At 53.6% G+C, this 19,624-nt stretch overlaps 1 protein-coding gene across 1 annotated transcript in view; it reads right to left on the reverse strand.

Moving 5' to 3' along the window:
* The window catches only part of LOC144944535 (cytohesin-1-like), an 84,088-nt gene that overhangs the window by 55,504 nt on the left and 8,960 nt on the right, over window positions 1-19,624 (reverse strand). The window lies entirely within an intron of this gene.

Consider the following 19,624-nt stretch of genomic DNA (forward strand, 5'->3'; position numbering starts at 1 on the left):
CACCATAGCCTGCGTATTATCCTTCTGCTGCTTCTGCTGCTTCTGCTGCTTCTGCTGCTTCTGCTGCTGCTGCTTCTGCTGCTGCTGCTGAGTTAACTCGTGAGGCTCCTGTGCGGGAACGCGGGTTACGGCTCCCTGGCCGCGCTGCCTTGCCCGATCGATCGATCTATCGATGGTCTTCTTCCTCCTCCTCGCTTGCTGCTGCCTCTGCTGCTACGCATCAAACGGAGTCCGAAATCTCGAGTGTCTCCGATGGATCCTGCCTTTTACCCGGCCCCCTTTAGCACTTCTCGCTGTTTCGTTTCGCCCGTCAGTCGATTTCAGCTGCCCAGGACGACGTGGAATAGGGGAGAGAGGCGGGGGTGGGGTGGGTGGGCACGAAGCTGCCACCGCCCCCGTTATTTCTCAATGAGCCGACGAGCAAAGGAAGCCGCCGCTGTTATGGAAAGCGCCCACGGCCACCACCGATCCCGGATTTTATCACGAAACGCAGAGGACGGGAATCCGGCATGGGGGGTGGGGGAACCTCGGTGTTTGCGAGGTACAGAGAGAGAGAGGGTGGGAGAAAGTGGGGGGCGGCTCACCCCCTTCGCACACACAACCACCACCAACCACCACGTAACCACCACCAACCACCACGTAACCACCACCAACCACCTCGTTCCTTGCGGCTGTCTGAGTTTAGTTGAACGCGCGAGAGGCCTCGTGCCGACCTCACTCACGCACACTCGCAGCCCCCCCCCACCCACGTGTTCTGTTTTCTCTCCAACTGCCCCCCACCCCACCCCACCCTACCACCACCGCCGCCACCGTTCGCTCATTCACTTATTCATTCTCTCATTCATTCCCCCGCCCCACCACCACCGCTCCGTGCGCGCGTGCATGCACGTACACACACGCACAAAGGTAAAGATCCCCGTGTAGCCTGTAACAGACTGTTGGGGCAAGTGCTGTTAGCGAGCACCTATGAAGGCCGGCACGGCACACGAGGGGGTGGATGGCCAGCATCACGCCCGGCCACCTTTGTCTCCAGTGAAAATGTTTCCACATCGTACCGGGTACTCATTTGAGGCAGAGTCGACCTAGGGGATGCCCAGTACCGGTTCAAATAATCGTCACCGGTGTTGGCCGTGAGCGGGAATCGAACGAGTCGCAGGTTCGTAGCGCAGCGCGTTCACCGCTACACTGCCGCACGCGCACACACACGCGCACACGCATACACAGACACACGCGCACACACGCGCGCACACACACACAGACACACGCACGCACACACACACAGACACACGCGCACACACGCGCGCACACACACACAGACACACGCACGCACACACACACAGACACACGCGCACACACACGCGCACACACACATGCACACGCGCGCACACACACACAGACACACGCGCACACGCATACACAGACACACGCGCACACACACGCGCGCACACACACACAGACACACGCGCACATGCATACACAGACACACGCGCACACACACATGCACACGCGCGCACACACACACAGACACACGCGCACACGCATACACAGACACACGCGCACACACACGCACACACACAGATACGCGTACGCACACACACACGCACAGACACACACACACGCACAGACACACACACACGCACAGACACACGCACGCACACACACACGCGCACAGACACACACACGCACACAGACACACACGCACGCACACACGCGCACAGACACACACACGCACACAGACACACACACGCACACAGACACACACGCACCCACGCACGGGTTTGTTTGTGTTGTACTCGGCAGCTGTTGGAGACGCCAAGCGATCGCCAGGCTGCGCCGACGCGAAGGCTCAAATGGGGGTGGGGTGGGGGGTGAGAGAAACAGGCGCAGCCCCTGCAATTACCGGCCCCGGGCACCGCTGGTGGGAAAACCCCCAGGAGGACGGAGCTCCGCGGAGAGAGAGCCCCCCCCCACGCCCCCCATTTTTTGTTCGACGGTAGGATGACTTTACCGAAAGAACCAAAGAGTATAAGGATGAAGAAGCATGTTTCTCCCGCTCTTGCAGAGCTGGTCACGTGCTGCGAGACAGAGAGAGAGAGAGCTCTCGGGATGACCCCGCGCCTGACCCCACCACACGTGGGCAGCCCGATCGTCGACGGTCGGGTACTGCGAGTGCCAAACCGTGGTGGTGGTGGTGTTGGTTGTGAAGCCCTCGTGGGCTCACCACCACCACCACAACCACCACCACCACCACAACCACCACCACCACCACAACCACCACCACCACAACCACCACCACCACCACCACAACCACCACCACCAGCTCGGAGCACCCGCGGCGCATGATGTTCTCACACCGCTGTGCGTTCCCAACCATCCCCCAATCCCCCCCGCCCACCACCACCACCCTGTAGACTGTAGAGGAAGACGATGAACGGCCCAGTTCCATACTAATTCTGATTTAATAAAACTGCCGGCAATCGTCCCTCGAGGCGAAGATAACGGGACGGGAGGGGAGCGCTCGCGGGTATTTCGCCCGCGGCGGTGCGATGTTGGGTTCAAGCCGGGACGTCCTGTTTTTGTTGTTGATTTTGTACAAATCGTCTTCGCAGCAAATGAGAACGATGGTGTAGTAGTAGTAGGATGATAATAAGCGTGCGTATTTATTCAGATGCCGTTTAAAAATAGAGACTCCCTCTTGGTTCTTTCGGTAAAGTCACGTAGAAGGAAAATAATAAAATAATAAAACATAATAAAATTATTCTCACGACGTTTCGGCCACAACGCAAGCAGCCGTCTTCAGGTGGAGAACAGGTCTGTCTGTCAGACTCTGCCTTCTCGACAGACCTGTTCTCCACCTGAAGACGGCTGCTTGCGTTGTGGCCGAAACGTCGTGAGAATTATTTTATGTTTTATTTTTATTATTTTATTATTTTCCTTCTACGTGACTTTACCGAAAGAACCAAGAAGATGAATCCCTGCAGTCACGAAAGCTTTAAATCGAAATAGAGACTCCGTCACCTTTCTCACCCCCCCTCTCCCTTCGCCATCGGAGGTGGGGATATCGCGTGAGTCGCGGCTCTGCCTAACTCTCAATTGAGGACTCTTAGGCTTTTTCGGTAAAGTCACGTAGGTAAAAAATTTAATTAATAGAAGTAATAATAGAAATCAAATAATAAATCACGACGTTTCGGAGGCAACACAAGCTTCCGTCTTCAGGTGTAACAGTCACAAGTGATACAGCAATTGCTGTATCAAGTGATATCAAGTGATACAGCAATTGTGTTGCCTCCGAAACGTCGTGATTTATTATTTTATTTCTATTATTCTATTAATTTTATTTTCTACCTACGTGACTTTACCGAAAAAGCCTAAGAGTATGAATCCTTGCAGTCGCGAAAGCTTCAAATCTAGAATCTCAATTGAGTGTAGAGACATTTTTATTTTTTTATCAAATATTTTGTTTGTTAAACATAATAAAATAATGTTTTATTTTTATTATTTTATTATCTCCCTTCTACGTGACTTTACCGAAAGAACCAACAAGATGAATCCCTGCAGTCACGAAAGCTTTAAATCGAAATGCAATATGCTCTACTGCCCTCTACGGATCGCCACGTGGCACTGCTTGGCATGCGACTGCCCCTCCAAACGACTGCGCCGGGGCTCGCGCGCCCGCTCAGCCGCCCAGATCCGACGATGAACGAGAAGGTGGCGAACGCGCCGAGCGACGTGGAGGCTCCCACCCTGCCGCTTCCGTGTGAACACGAACCGCCGTTGCCGCACAGAGGGCTACAGAGGGCTACGTTGTTATCCATTTGCCTATTTCTGCATCGGAGATGCGTTCTCTACGTCGACGCCGTCACGACTGGTGGCTGCTAAAGACGCGCGCGCGCGCGCACGCGGCGCGATATCATCCGCGTCCGGGTCTCAACAATTGCGTGGAGCGCGCACGCGTGTCTGTATGTGTGTGGGTGTGTTAGGTCGACTCAGCCTCAAATGAGTACCTGGTGCGGTGTGTGAACATCGCCACGAGGGAGACAAAGGCGGTCGGGCGTGGTGCTGGCCACCCACGCCCTCGTGTGCCGTGCCGGCCTTCATTGGTGCTCGCTAAGAGCACTTGCCCTTACAGCCTGTTAAGGCTATACGGGGGATCTTTGTCTTTGTTAGTGGGGAGCGGTAGTGTAGCGGTTAGCGCGCTACGCTATGAACCCGGCGACGCAGGTTCGATTCCCGCTCACGGCCAACACCGGCGACGATTATCTGAACCGGGTCCTGGGCCTCTCCTAGGTCGACTCAGCCTCAAATGAGTACCTGGTGCGATGTGTAAACATCGCTAACAGCACTTGCCCCAGCAGCCTCCGCACAGGCTAATGGTACGCGTCAGTATAAGAACAGCTGAGTTTATATTGAGGAACCATTAAAGAGTGCGTCATGCAACGCATCCGTCAAGACAAATCGAGGTTACGACCCAACGATCAATCGTTGGGGTTTTCCTCCGTTCGTAAATACAGCACAGAAACCCGCATGTAACAAACAAAAAAATGAACCCGTAAAAACAAAGTTTTTCACTATAAACCCTTTATATGCGTGGCGGCTAGAGTCCTCTCGTCCTCTGGCTTGAGATGGCTGCCACCTATGGGTCAGATGATTGCATGGCAGCATTAAGCAATTGGTAATTAAATATAATATTTTTGTCCTAAAAAGTGTAAAATTTTGGAGAGAAAAAAATCACGAACATTAATTGTCACGCACAACGAGTCTGTGTGCAAAATGTCAGCTCGATTGGATCACGGGAAGTGGGTTAAAAAACGACCGAAAGATTTGCACGGTCCTAAGCAAGCAAGCAAGCAAACTTAATACAAAGGATTTAAAAATGAGAGAGGCGGCGGCGGGGGGGGGGAACAAACACAATGCGCTGCAGTTACTACTTTACTCGAACGAAGATGACACGTCTCTCTTTGCGCAGCGCGTGGTATATCAAGGCTGGGGAATGCGGTGCAGGAGAGACGTGGTGGAAAGAAGGTGGGGGGCGGGCTAGGGCGCCGTCCATAAATGACGTCACACACCTGGGGGAGGGGGGGGTCAGACATTTGTGACGATGTGTGGCGAGGGGAGGGGGGGGTTTTGAGAAATGTGACGTTACATAAAATGCGCAACTTTAAATAAATATAGACAACACGTTCCACTTAATTAAATAGACTTTTAAATACATGTTTTCTCCTACAACATCAGAGTGCAGCGCCACATTAAATACGCACTACAATGACAATAGTTTAAAGCGATTTAAAGCATGTTTTATATTTCGATTTAAAGCTTTCGTGACTGCAGGGATTCATCTTCTTGGTTCTTTCGGTAGTCACGTAGAATGGAAATAATAAAATAATAAAAATAAAACATAATGGCCGAAACGTCGTGAGAATTATTTTATTATGTTTTATTTTTATTATTTTATTATTTCCATTCTACGTGACTTTACCGAAAGAACCAAGAACATGTTTTATATTTTTTTGGGATGGGGGGGGGGCAGAGTTTTTCTGACGTCATATTTGAGGGGGGGTCTGACTTTTTGTGACGCCGTGTGACGAAGGGGTGGGGGGGGGAGTCAAAAATCGTCCAAAATCGCGTGACGTCATTTATGGACTGCCCCTAGCCCAGCCCAGCCCCCCTTTCTCTCTGCGTGACATCCCCGCAGCTCAATAAGCAACGGCGGTGCAGCGACTGCGAAATGTTTGGCACGCGCACGAGCGGGTGGTGACGCGCGCGCCACCCTCCTCCCGCTGCACACATCACGAGCCGTGTGCGGGGCTGCGCAGATTTATTTTTGTGTCTTTATATCGGCGTGCAGGAAAGAGGGCTGGTCCTCTGACGAAGCGAGACCGCCCTCTTGCACCATTAATCAACCAATCAACGGCGGGTAAAGGCCATCGCCTTTCCAGCCCGCACGTTTTGCGATGGCGCCTTTTTTTTATTTTTCCCACCACACAAACCGAGCCGCGCCGGTGCTGTGCCGAGCCAAGGCAACCGACGCGGCACATGGAGACGGTTTTTTTTCCACTGCAGAATAACCGAGTTGTGCCGGTGACGTCACGCGTTCATTGCGCGGTGCAGGGGTGGGTGGGTGGCGGTGGGTGGGGGGAATTTAATAAACTTCGCCCCCCCCCCCCCACCGTTCGCCCCCCCCACCACCGTTCGCCCCCCCCCACCATTAACCCCCCGATCGCCCCCCCCCCACCGTATCAACTACCGTGTCGGAACCGGCGACCTCCACATTGCAAGCCCTCTGTGCCGCGCTGCTAACCATGCCACCCGCTGTTGTAGCATTGGGTAACGTATCATTACCCAACCGGCAATGGATACCCATTGTAATTTATATGCATTCGTAAACCCCCCCCCCCCCCCCGGTCTGGCCTTCGCACAAGAATGGCTCACAAGTAATGTCATCACACTTATCCCTCGAGTTAAGGAACGAAACAGGAGGATTTGTCCACAAACCTGGCTGTCGCCTGATGATGCCAGGTTGTAATTACTGATGAAACGTCGTACCCGGATCGTAAATGTTGTTGATTTACTCTCGTAACGAATTGGCACGTTCTATTTACGTGAAAAACCTCACTAATTGGCTGTGTCGGGTGGTGGCGGGTGTAACGACACAATATTCATATTTACGCGATCTAATAAAAACAAAACCTGTATTCATCTTCTTGGTTCTTTCGGTAAAGTCACGTAGAAGGGAAATAATAAAAAAAAAAACATAATAAAATAATTCTCACGACGTTTCGGCCACAACGCAAGCAGCCGTCCTGCGTTGTGGCCGAAACGTCGTGAGAATTATTTTATTATGTTTTCGTTTTTTAATTATTTTTTTATTTCCCTTCTACGTGACTTTACCGAAAGAATCAAGAAGATGAATCCCTGCAGTCACGAAAGCTTTAAATCGAAACAAAACCTGTATTATGGATGACATCAGTCGCGAAAGCATAAGTGTTAAACTAACTTATTATGAACTAGCTTTACTACCCGGCTTCGCCCAGGACTTTGATTCTTGTCTTGGATTGCGGAGAGTGGGAGGGGGGGGTGCGTGACGTCAGCAGGCACACAGCGTGACGCTGCCGCATGCGGGTGACATCACAGATGTGACGTCACCGCTCACTTGCCGTGCAAAATATATGCATTATTGCGCCTCCCCCCCCACAAAAAAATACAAAAGTCAACTTTTATCATTTTTGCATGGTGTACAGTCTGGAAAGTACCCACATGGCAAATTTCAAGTTTGTTGCATGTCGGGAAGTACGCTAAACATTTTGAACAGACACACATTCACAAATTTCCCTTTTATATATATAGATAGATTGTTACTACGGCTGCTAATGCTATAAAGTCCCAGGCCCCCCGGACCGTGTTGCCAATGCAACGCCCCAACACAAACAGTGGAACCATCCAAAGGACACCACCATCGATCTGCGTGCGTCCAATTCAAATTTTGGAGGAGAAAGGCCCCTTTTTATACATCCAGTTTTGGACGGCATACCCCCCCCTCCTCCCCCACCACTACCACCACCACCCCCGCAAACTCCAATGAAATGCCCCACTTATGCTTGGCTCTTGGCTACACATAGCGGGCGTAACGACAAGTACACAGCTTGGGAGGTGCGTTCCACTTTTACGCACAGCCCAATCCCTTTTGGACAACACGGCGCTCAACCTCAAACAATGCGAATTCAATGCCGATGAAGCCTCGGAGGAGCTGAATGGGAGTTCAAAAGAACTCGCGAACAAACACCGCGTTGTGAGAGACCCAAACGCAGAAGATCCCCTGGGGTTTTGACCATGCACCACGAAGGGCCGTGAGTCCACGCCGAGATCGCGCACCCACCGCACAAAACCCCACGTGGGGCAGCAGATGCAGATACCCGATGCACGAATGGAAAAGGAAAAAATTAACCCGTAAAAACAAAGTTTTTCACTATAAATCCTTTATATGCGTGGCATCGGTTTTATTTTATTATTCATCTGTTTTTCTTGAGTAAGAGTTTCATTTTTATCACATTGGTATTTTAAATTAAATATGAAAATTTTTTTTCCTAAAAAGTGGAAAATTTTGGGAATTTTTTTTCACGAAAATAAATTGTCACGCACAACGAGTCTGTGTGCAAAATGTCAGCTCGATTGGATCACGGGAAGTGGGTTAAAAAACGACCGAAAGATTTGCACGGTCGTAAGCGCGCAAGCAAGTGAACTTAATATAAAGGATTTAAAAAGAATTAAGACCTCACCGCTAGCGGTGCGACACTGTGGGTCATCCACAACCGGGATCGTACAACGCACGACGTATGCAATGCGCCCGACGTCACAAATACGAAGCCGGAGACATCGCAGCGATACCGCCACCCCCGCTGCTCTTCACGCGGTTATCTCGGCTCGAGCAGCTGAATGCGAAATTGCAGCCGCTTGCTCTGCATCGACATCAGCCGCCGTACGACAAGAATAAGAAGAAGACACGAGCTCGGAACGGAATAGGTTGCAGAGCCGGGCATAAATGAAACCTAAAAAAAAACATCTTGCAGCGTTGTTTCAACTGCCGCGCCAGCAGGAGATCGAACCCCGGCGACCTCTGAGATTGGCAAGTTCAGAGCGCCGACAATTCCAACCACTGTGGCAGCTCGCTCCGTCGTGTTCAGGACCACGCACATATCAAATTCTGCTTTGCCATGCGTCAAAACAAAAAGACTCGGTGGGTTGCCGAGCGCCACTTGAGATTCGGGGAGGGTCCGTCTAGCGCCGCCTCGCGACTGATTTTAGGTTCGTCTCTTTTGACTTTCCAGCTTGGAGCGTACCATTCCACACACAGAGGGGGGTGGGGGGGGTCCATGAGTTGGAGGGGTAATTTGAATGGCCCTCTTTGTCGAAGCCCCCCCCACACACACCATCAAGAATGGACTGGCCTTCTGAGAGCCCCTTGGCCTGATGGTATGCATTCCACACATTCCTTTTCGCAACTCGCCTACCCCCTGCTCTTCTTCCTTGTAAGTAGGTCTCCAAGCTCAGAATCAAAATGTGTATTTATACTGGAGGAATCAGATGAGCTGTGAAGCTCTTTGTTTCGCAGGCGTCCACGACATCATCTATTGCGAGGCGTGGGCACGAGAATGGCTCCTCGGGTACCGGGGTGACAAATGCGAGCAAATTCTTTTCTCGAAGAACTTCATCTGCAGCTCACGACTGGCTATGATAGCAATGCCCTCGTGGTCGCTTTTAACGAGAACATCGTGTCAATGACGGGCACTGGAGGGTAATTCACGGAGGGTGACTATGACGACAGACGGGAAGAGAGTGTATGAAACAGACGGTACGCGCGTTAAGAATTCTGCCCACTGTGGACACGAGCCATGGTAGATACCAGCAGTGTTTTTCGAACCCCTGGTGTTACCGACCACTTCCCACATTGGCTCGTGGTCTAACAAACCCAGTGTAGCGAGTGTTGAGTGAGACGGAGAGGGGGGGGGGGTCAGAGGTTGAAGGAGAAACATATTGAAGAATAAAATATTTTAAAATACTAAAGAAAAAAAACACCCACTACAGCCCGACCGCCAACACAAACTACTACGGTACAGTGGTGGCTACTACCACTTCATACAACACTACACAAGCGTTGCATTGCAGCTGTTGAGAGTTGTAAAAAAAAACAAATGCCTCCCCCCACCCCCTTTCATTGCTGCTGGACAACACTGGGTCCGCAATGGCAATCAGCTGCCCGACTAAAATCCGGAGATACAGAACGGAGTAGCTCTGCTTATAGATGCGTTTAACCACGATGCTCTACAGCAGTGGTTCTTAGCCTTTACTGCAGCCATTGCACCCCTTTGGGTCTCAATAGTATTTTTTTTAAATATATAGAATGTTAATACATACGTGTGATAGAAAAAAAGTACAAAGGTGCCCGTGCTTAATTTGTGTTTAGATGATTTACCTTCTAAAAAAAACTCTTCCCTTGTCTCGCACCCCCAGAAGGGGCATCTTACACCCCCTGGTGGGGATGGGGGGTGCACTCCAGGTTAAGAACCACGATGCTCTACAGTTTGGGTGGGGAACGTCCGGCCCGCGGGCCGTACGAGGCCCTCGAAATCATTTTGGTGTGGCCCTGCCAAGGCAACCGCAGGCGGGACTCCAAATTCAATAAATCTCGGAGCAAACCTGGAAAAGCAGTTGCGAGTAGCAGCAACATCATCAATAGCCAGCTAACATCACACGCCTCGCCAGAGAGAAGCAGTTCCAGCCGTCGCATTAGGGTGGTGAGTTAATTTAATGTTTGACCAAATATAACGGGCTAATTTTTAAGTCGATAATGTTTGTATGGCCCGCGAATGATGTTATACATATCCAAATGGCCCTTGGCAGAAAAAAGGTTCCCCACCCCTGCTCTACAGCAACGCACGCATGGGTCCGTGTGCGGCATTGTTTGCCGCATCGAAGGTGGGGGTGGAGGGAGTGGTAGGGTCCAAACGTTTATAGCGAGCACTCTGGCTAATAATATCTGCCAAATCAACCGGCATTTGTTTATCGAGCCTGACTCTGCACAGGGGGTCCATAAAAACCGTGAGAGGTGGCAATGATGGTGATGGTGGTGGTGGCGGCGGCACTGGGAGGTCTTCATCCAGCAGTGGATTGACCACGGCCGACGAGGACGACACAGTCATTCAGCTCACACGGGGTTTTTTTTTTTTACAAGCATTGGCTGGGCTCGGCTGGGCAATCTGGAGGGCACAACAAAAGGCAGCGCTGTGGCAATGGAAAGAGCTTTAAGCACCACCACGCCCGCAACGAATGAATTGCATCGCGGGGCTGGGGCTCAGAGGGCATTCATCAAGCCCACGCCCTCAGCCCGTTAACCCTCAGCGCGCTGGCTGGCTGATCAAGCTGGGCGCGGGGTGCCTTGAAGCCAGAGGTCGCAACCGGGTACCCGATACCCGTACCCTACCCGATACCCGGCTACCCGTACCCGGCCGGGTACGGGTACCCGTTTGCGACCCTGTTGCGGCCGGGTACGGGTACGGGTAGGCCGTGAGTCACCGGTGAGTAACCGTTTGTCACTCATTTCGGGTAGGGGAACGGGTACGGGTAGCGTACGGGTACCCGTACCCGGCTACGTGCGCGGTGCGAAGGAAGTTATGCAGACATTCCTACTTACTGTACGTACCTCTCGCCCTTACCAAGGGGCCCGATCGGGCATTCAGATAGTATTACCTTTGGCGGGCAGCCGCACATTAACGCACACGCGTGGTTACCTAAATACTAGACACACACACACACGCACGCGTCGTTGATGCCACTGGAGCTATGCACTTTAAAATCGTCTACGTTGAAAACTCATTTCTTTCGAACTGATTTTTGCGTTGAGTTTGTTGTCCTTCCCCCCGCACCTTCGATTCGTGCGGCTGGCTACGTACGGTGCGAAAGAAGTTCGACGTACTGTATATACACGTACAAGGCGCAGCCCTGCAATTTCTTGCTCACGCAACTGCTGGCGGAAGGGGCCTCCGACAGAGGAAGCTCTGGAGAACCCCCTCCCCTCTCTCTAGAGTGTAGTTGGCCTCCTCTTCCACGCTGGCGAGACGTCTTAGAAGAGGAGGGAGTACCCACACTTTACCCCACCGCACGCCACCTGCCGATCGACTAACTGGTCAAATGAGACGTGCTTCGAGCCAGGCAAAATTTATATTTCCCCTCCAGGACCCAATTAGTGCGGCTAAGATGCTCACGGTGACGGGTAAATATCGTTTGCTTTCCTCATGTGGCCATGGGCCGTGTGGAATGACGTGGCAAGCAGGATCTCGGATCGCCGCGTTCGTAGCGCAGCGCGCTAACAACTGTGCCACCGCTCCACCCCAATGACAAAGATGCCCCGTATAGCCTTAACACATTTTTGGGGCAAGTGCTGTTAGCGAGCACCTATGAAGGCTGGCACATGAACCGAGGGGGTGGATGGCCAGCACCACGCCCGGCCGCCTTTGTCTCCCCAGTGGCGATTTGAGGCCGACCTCGAGGAGGAGGCCCAGGACCGGTACAGATATAATCCGTCACTGCTGTTGGCCGGGAGCGGGGATCGAATTCGGGTCGCCTTGTTCGTAGCGCAGCACAGCGCCAACCGCTACACCACCGCTCCCCACACGTACATCAACACACACGCGCGCACACACTCACACGACGCTTGCACACTCTACCCCACCCCCCACCAGCCAAAGCAAAATGTTTGGCATCCCTGCGGCAAGAGCGCGGAGCGGCGGGACGACGCTGACACACAAAAAAAAACCGCGTGGCCGCCCTCCCTCCATCCCTGGCGTCACACAAAGGGGGCCCGTGGTGGCATCCCCACGTGACTCTCGGCCCAGCTGTGCACAGGGAGGACGCGCGGGCGACGAACAGACGCGAGTGGATCGCACGCACGTGAGCAGCTCCCACCCCCCCCCCCAGTGCCTCCCACCGCGAGCGCCTTCCGCACTGACAAGCCAGACCGCATGGTTGTGGGGAGCAGGCGAGGCAAGGCAGTGGGGGGGTGGTTGCTGTTGCTGCTGCTGCTGCCTAACCGGAGGGAACGCTGAGGAATTCCCGGCTCCTTTTGTCTCGATTCTGCTCCCCGTGAGAACGCGGGCCCCGCTCGCCGGGGACACCGATAGACGTACGCGTCCAGCCCGCGTCTTTACCAATCCACTGCTGGATGGATAAGGACCTCTTCCACCCCCCCACCCCCCACACATGGCTCGTGGAGGTTTGGTTGGCCGATACCTCGCGTGCACACGGACGGCATAGATGTACAGTACAACAATCGATATCTTATCGTTCGACTGCCTATCACGTAATCGTGCTGTGACGGTTCCACCTGAAGACGGAAGCTTGTGTTGCCTCCGAAACTTCGTGATTTTTATTTTATTTTTATTTTACTTTTATTAATTTTAATTTATTACCTACGTGACTTTACCGAAAAAACCTAAGAATGTATCACGTATCCCCCAGCGCTTCGACCCCCCCCCAAACCGGTTCCACGCCGCCCCCTGCTTTCCCCTCCCTCCCTCCCCTCCCCAAGACAACCCAAGACGACATGTCTCTTCATAGCCATCGCCCATCCAAGCACTTATCCAGGATCATTCCTGCTTCGCTTCGCAGATCTCACGAGATCGGGAAAATCTCCAGGCGATTCGCTCCATCGGCAGGAGCAAGCAACAAGAAGGCATTCTGACGATGAACGCAACCTCAGGTCAAATTAAATTTATTTAAATAAAACATTTGGAGGTCACGTGGGCGGGCCATGGTTTGGAGTTTGTCGTCGCAGGAGAGCGAGAGCCTTTGATTCCGCACTTTGATAATTATTCACTTCTTCCCTCGTGGATCGGGCATCCACATATCCCTTTGAGGTTTTTGGAATAGCCGGTAAACCGTGCGCGCGGATGCCCAAGGGTGACGACCGCGTGACACGAAGAGTTCCCGGGTCACGGTTGCTGGCGACGACGCGAGACTTTCGTCGAAAACTGCGGGCTGCGATCGCGAAAAATCAGCGCTCACTGGCACGCTCCCTCGCTCGCACGCTCGCTCACTCGCACGATCGCTCCCTGGCTCGCTCGCTCACTCACTCGCTCGCTCCCTCACTCGCTCGCTCCCTCGCTCGCACGCTCCCTCACTCACTCACTCGCACGCTCCCTCCCTCACTCACTCGCACGCTCCCTCCCTCACTCACTCGCACGCTCCCTCACTCACTCACTCGCACGCTCCCTCACTCACTCACTCGCACGCTCCCTCACTCACTCACTCGCACGCTCCCTCACTCACTCACTCGCACGCTCCCTCGCTCACTGGCACGCTCCCTCACTCACTCACTCGCACGCTCCCTCACTCGCACGCTCCCTCGCTCACTCACTCGCACGCTCCCTCACTCGCACGCTCCCTCGCTCACTCACTCGCACGCTCCCTCACTCGCACGCTCCCTCGCTCACTCACTCGCACGCTCCCTCACTCGCACGCTCCCTCACTCACTCACTCGCACGCTCCCTCACTCGCACGCTCCCTCGCTCACTGGCACGCTCACTCACTCACTCGCACGCTCCCTCACTCACTCACTCGCACGCTCCCTCCCTCACTCACTCGCACGCTCCCTCCCTCACTCACTCGCACGCTCCCTCACTCACTCACTCGCACGCTCCCTCACTCACTCACTCGCACGCTCCCTCGCTCACTGGCACGCTCCCTCACTCACTCGCACGCTCCCTCACTCACTCACTCGCATGATCGCTCCCTGGCTCGCACGCTCACTCACTCACTCGCACGCTCCCTCACTCACTCACTCGCACGCTCACTCACTCGCACGCACGCTCCCTCACTCACTCGCACGCTCACTCACTCACACGCTCGCTCCCTGGCTCGCACGCTCCCTCACTCACTCGCTCCCTCACTCACTCACTCGCACGCTCGCTCCCTGGCTCGCACGCTCACTCACTCGCACGCTCGCTCCCTGGCTCGCACGCTCACTCGCTCACTCACTCGCACGCTCGCTCCCTGGCTCGCACGCTCACTCCCTGGCTCGCACGCTCACTCGCTCACTCACTCGCACGCTCGCTCACTCACTCACTCGCACGCTCCCTGGCTCGCACGCTCCCTCACTCACTCGCTCACTAGCACACCGGCCTTCCCTCGCGATCATTTGCGAGCGTCAATAATTCAAAGAGGCAATTAGCAGCGCTCCGACAATCGGGCAGGCGCGGGCCCGCCAGATGTTTCACTTCTCACCGTGCGCCCCCTTCTCTCGTCGCAGAACAACAGCGCCGCACGAATTACACGGGGATGATGGCCGGGGGGGGGTGGATCACCGCAGCCCATCCTAGACAAGCCGACGGTGCTGTCTCTCTCGTTCTGCATCAGGTTTTCTGGCAGAAATATTCCGCGTCGGCGCACGCCTTGCGTTCTCGTCGGGGGTTTGCGCGTGCCCGGCGTCGTTTTTGTTTGCGTCTCGCCGCGCTGATAGCGCTGATAGCGCGCGCATTCTTCTCCGATGACACCAGCGCGGTTATCTGCGACGGATCTGGCGAGCGAGACATTGACACCCCCCCCCCTTCTCCCAACATCTTTGCGGAATGAATCTTAGGAGGGGGTTTTATTCCGGTTTGTTGTTGTTGTACCGACAGGACCAGTCGTCCCGCATTGTTTCCCCCGACCCCACGTGCACAAAACGCACGGAATGCGCACAATCTCGTCGCGTCTCGGGGGTCCGAGCCGGACTCAGCCTGCCCGAGCACTTGGCCGTGCTCGCGCGACCGTCATCCTGCCACGCCAACCACGACGCTGCGATGGGGGGCCGGGGGGTGCGCTCCGCTGGCTCTCGACCCAGGATTACCGCACCTCCGATTGTCACGGTTGGCAACGGGCGGGGTGAAGAAAGACGTTCAAAGTGCGTTACGTTAAACGATTCGACGGTGTTTTACTTTGCCCGCTAAGGCCCACTGCGCTGCGTGGCGCTCTTTCAAGAAGCGACCTGGCCGCAAATGATGGCTCGACGAAGTGGCTTGTCATCACGTGGAAGTGTCTAGCGGCCAAATAGTCTTGAACGCGTGTTGATTCTCAACGCGGAGGGAAAAAACCCGGAGGGAAATCCACGCGACCACGGGGAGCGGAGAGACGCGCAAACTCCAAACACACATTTGTCAAGGTCGGGTTCGAACCCACGACCCCCCTGTACATCAGGTGAGGTAGTTAACATCTCGCCACCGTGGTACTAGCACGAACTACGACCGTTGCCATCGCTACGGGCACCTGGACCGCAGCACCAGGTTACAGACGCTGCGCTTCAAACACAACCGCGACGGCATTGGTCGTGACTCCATATCTGGAGTGAGTAACGGCGTCCTGCCTGCCGCGGGGCAGCCTGCGACGAGACAACCGGGAACCAGCCGTAGCCAGACGGGGGCTCTGCAGTGGCTCGGGAGATGTTGACTACCTCGCCTGGTATGCAGGAGGTCGCGGGTTCGATCGCGTCCCTGACGCCTGCTGTATATTTGGAGTTAGCGTGTGTCTCTCTCCTCGTGGTAGCGTGGATTTTTCTCTGGGTCCTCCGGTTTCCACCCCCCCGCCTCCACATTTAGAATCGACATCACGCATTCAGATAATTTGGCTGCTGCTGTCAATTTGCACGTGATGGTGATGATGAAGATGATGAGCCCATTCTAGATTTGAAGCTTTCGTGACTGCAAGGATTCATACTCTTATTTCTTTCGGTAAAGTCACGTAGGTAAAACATGAAATTAAAATTAATAAAAAATAAAAACAATAAAATCACGACGTTTCGGAGGCAACACAATAAAATCACGACGTTTCGGAGGCAACACAAGCTTATTTTTTATTAATTTTAATTTCATTTTTTACCTACGTGACTTTACCGAAAGAACTAAGAACTATGATGAAATAACCAAAACATAAGTTCAAGGGTAGTAGGTGGGGTTGGGGGGGCCTGGCACGGTCCAGGGTTTACCGCCCACGCGATCCGGCTTACTGCAGCTTAAACGTCGGCACGTTGCTCGAGCCTGCGCGTGTCCCTGTACGGTCCACCGAGGGCTGCGTCGTTTCAACGGCGCAGCTTCAAGTGTGGCTTCGTTCTAGATTTGAAGTTTTCGTGACTGCAGGAATCCATACTCTTCGGTTCTTTCGATAAAGTCACGTGGGTGCAAAATAAATTAAGTCACGACGTTTCGGGCGCAACACAAGTGCCCGTCATCAGGTGGAAACAACCACAGCAATAAACAAATTGCTGAAGTGGGCAAAAGTTTTTTTTTTTTGCCCACTTCAGCAATTTGTTTATTGCTGTGGTTGTTTCCACCCGATGACGAACGCTTGTGTTGCGCCCGAAACGTCGTGATTTAATTTATTTTGTACCCACGTGACTTTACCGAAAGAACCAAAGAGTATGTGGCTTCTTGTTTGGGTGGGGGGGGCGGCGGTAGAGTGGGTGGAGGGGTTTGACGGGGTCCCGGTTTGCAACAACGGTGGGAAAAGCGAATGGCAAAAAGAACCGCGGCTTTAACCGTGGGACATTTTCTCACGGTGGGGTCGGGGGTGGGGGGAGGAGGAGGCGAGGTCGGCCCACATCAGTTTCTGTCCCATCAGAGAAGAAGGGGGGGGGGGAAGTAAAAACGTTTGGACCGGATCCAATCAAAAAGTGTTCACATCTATCGGTTAATAAAACAGCGACCCCCTGTCAAACCTGCAGGTAAACATCCACGGGGGTTGTGCCAGCGAGATTTACAGAGGCTGCTCCCTCCCCTGCCTCGCCGTGCTGTCTCGGGTGGCGCACCGTGTCCCCGGAGCTTCGCTCCGAGCACTGCGGAGAACTTCTTCGGGCGCCTGGAGCGAAACGTCGGGAACGTCGGGGGGACGTCGGGGGACGTCGGGGGACGTCGTGCCGCGCCGCAAAAAAAACAACAACCGCGCGCCAACGACGCCGAAGACACATAGGCGAGCTCCGCTCCCCAAGCACGACCTCGGGACACAAAAAATTAACCCGTAAAAACAAAGTTTTTCACTATGAATCCTTTATATGCGTGGCGGCTAGAGTCTTCTCGTCCTCTGGCTTGAGATGGCTGCCACCTATGGGTCAGATGATTGCCTGCCACCATTAAGCAATTGGTAATTAAATATAATTTTTTTTTTCCTAAAAAGTGTAAAGTTATGGAAAAAAATTTCCACGAAAATAAATCGTCACGCACAACGAGTCTGTGTGCAAAATGTCAGCTCGATTGGATCACGGGAAGTGGGTTAAAAAACGACCGAAAGATTTGCACGGTCGTAAGCGCGCAAGCAAGCGCGCAAGTGAACTTAATATAAAGGATTTAAAAAGAACCCCACGCAGGAGCGGCCTGGTTGACGTGCGCCCTCGTGCAAGGAATTCATTGTCCAATTCCTCCTCCTCCTCGCCCTCCCCTCCTCCCTCTTTGCAGTCAGGCGCCCGCGTCCCTTCCACCTCCGACACGTGGTCCCCGGTGCAGCTGCACCGCCTGCACACTTTTAAACGATAGCTACGACGTCACTGCCACCAACAAGCCAGTCAGCAAAGTGAACTCGCGGCTGAGATTTGGAGCCTCCCGGCTGGATGTCCCATGAGTCACTGCGGGTGAGGGAGGGGGGATTTCAAAGGAGCTTTCTCTGTGCATCGTCGACAATCTACAAATAGCCAAGACTGACCTCACAGTGGTCGCAGCGCAATGATTGACAGAGCAGCTTCGTTTCATACGGCCCGTGGTTTCCGTGAGTCTCCATGCGAGTTTGTGGGTCTCTATGCGAGTTTGTGGGTCTCTATGCGAGTTTGTGGGTCTCCATGCGAGTTTGTGGGTCTCTATGCGAGTTTGTGGGTCTCTATGCGAGTTTGTGGGTCTCTATGCGAGTTTGTGGGTCTCTATGCGAGTTTGTGGGTCTCTATGCGAGTTTGTGGGTCTCTATGCGAGTTTGTGGGTCTCCATGCGGGTTTGTGGGTCTCCATGCGGGTTTGTGGGTCTCTATGCGAGTTTGTGGGTCTCTATGCGGGTTTGTGGGTCTCTATGCGAGTTTGTGGGTCTCTATGCGAGTTTGTGGGTCTCTATGCGAGTTTGTGGGTCTCTATGCGAGTTTGTGGGTCTCTATGCGGGTTTGTGGGTCTCTATGCGAGTTTGTGGGTCTCTATGCGAGTTTGTGGGTCTCTATGCGAGTTTGTGGGTCTCTATGCGAGTTTGTGGGTCTCTATGCGAGTTTGTGGGTCTCTATGCGGGTTTGTGGGTCTCTATGCGAGTTTGTGGGTCTCTATGCGAGTTTGTGGGTCTCTATGCGGGTTTGTGGGTCTCTATGCGAGTTTGTGGGTCTCTATGCGAGTTTGTGGGTCTCTATGCGGGTTTGTGGGTCTCTATGCGGGTTTGTGGGTCTCTATGCGAGTGTGTGGGTCTCTATGCGAGTTTGTGGGTCTCTATGCGAGTTTGTGGGTCTCTATGCGAGTGTGTGGGTCTCTATGCGAGTTTGTGGGTCTCTATGCGAGTTTGTGGGTCTCTATGCGAGTTTGTGGGTCTCAATGCGAGTTTGTGGGTCTCTATGCGAGTGTGTGGGTCTCTATGCGAGTTTGTGGGTCTCCGTGCGAGTTTGTGGGTCTCTATGCGGGTTTGTGGGTCTCCATGCGAGTTTGTGGGTCTCTATGCGAGTTTGTGGGTCTTCATGCGAGTTTGTGGGTCTCTGTGTGAGTTTGTGGGTCTCGATGCGGGTTTGTGGGTCTCTGTGCGAGTTTGTGGGTCTCCATGCGAGTTTGTGGGTCTCTATGCGAGTTTGTGGGTCTCTATGCGAGTTTGTGGGTCTTTATGCGGGTTTGTGGGTCTCTATGCGGGTTTGTGGGTCTCCATGCGAGTTTGTGGGTCTCCATGCGAGTTTGTGGGTCTCTATGCGAGTTTGTGGGTCTCCATGCGAGTTTGTGGGTCTCCATGCGAGTTTGTGGGTCTCTATGCGAGTTTGTGGGTCTCTATGCGAGTTTGTGGGTCTCTATGCGGGTTTGTGGGTCTCCATGCGAGTTTGTGGGTCTCTATGCGGGTTTGTGGGTCTCTATGCGAGTTTGTGGGTCTCTATGCGAGTTTGTGGGTCT

Source organism: Lampetra fluviatilis, chromosome 35 (assembly GCF_964198595.1).
Source record: "Lampetra fluviatilis chromosome 35, kcLamFluv1.1, whole genome shotgun sequence".
In the NCBI taxonomy this organism is placed as follows: Eukaryota; Metazoa; Chordata; class Hyperoartia; order Petromyzontiformes; family Petromyzontidae; genus Lampetra; species Lampetra fluviatilis.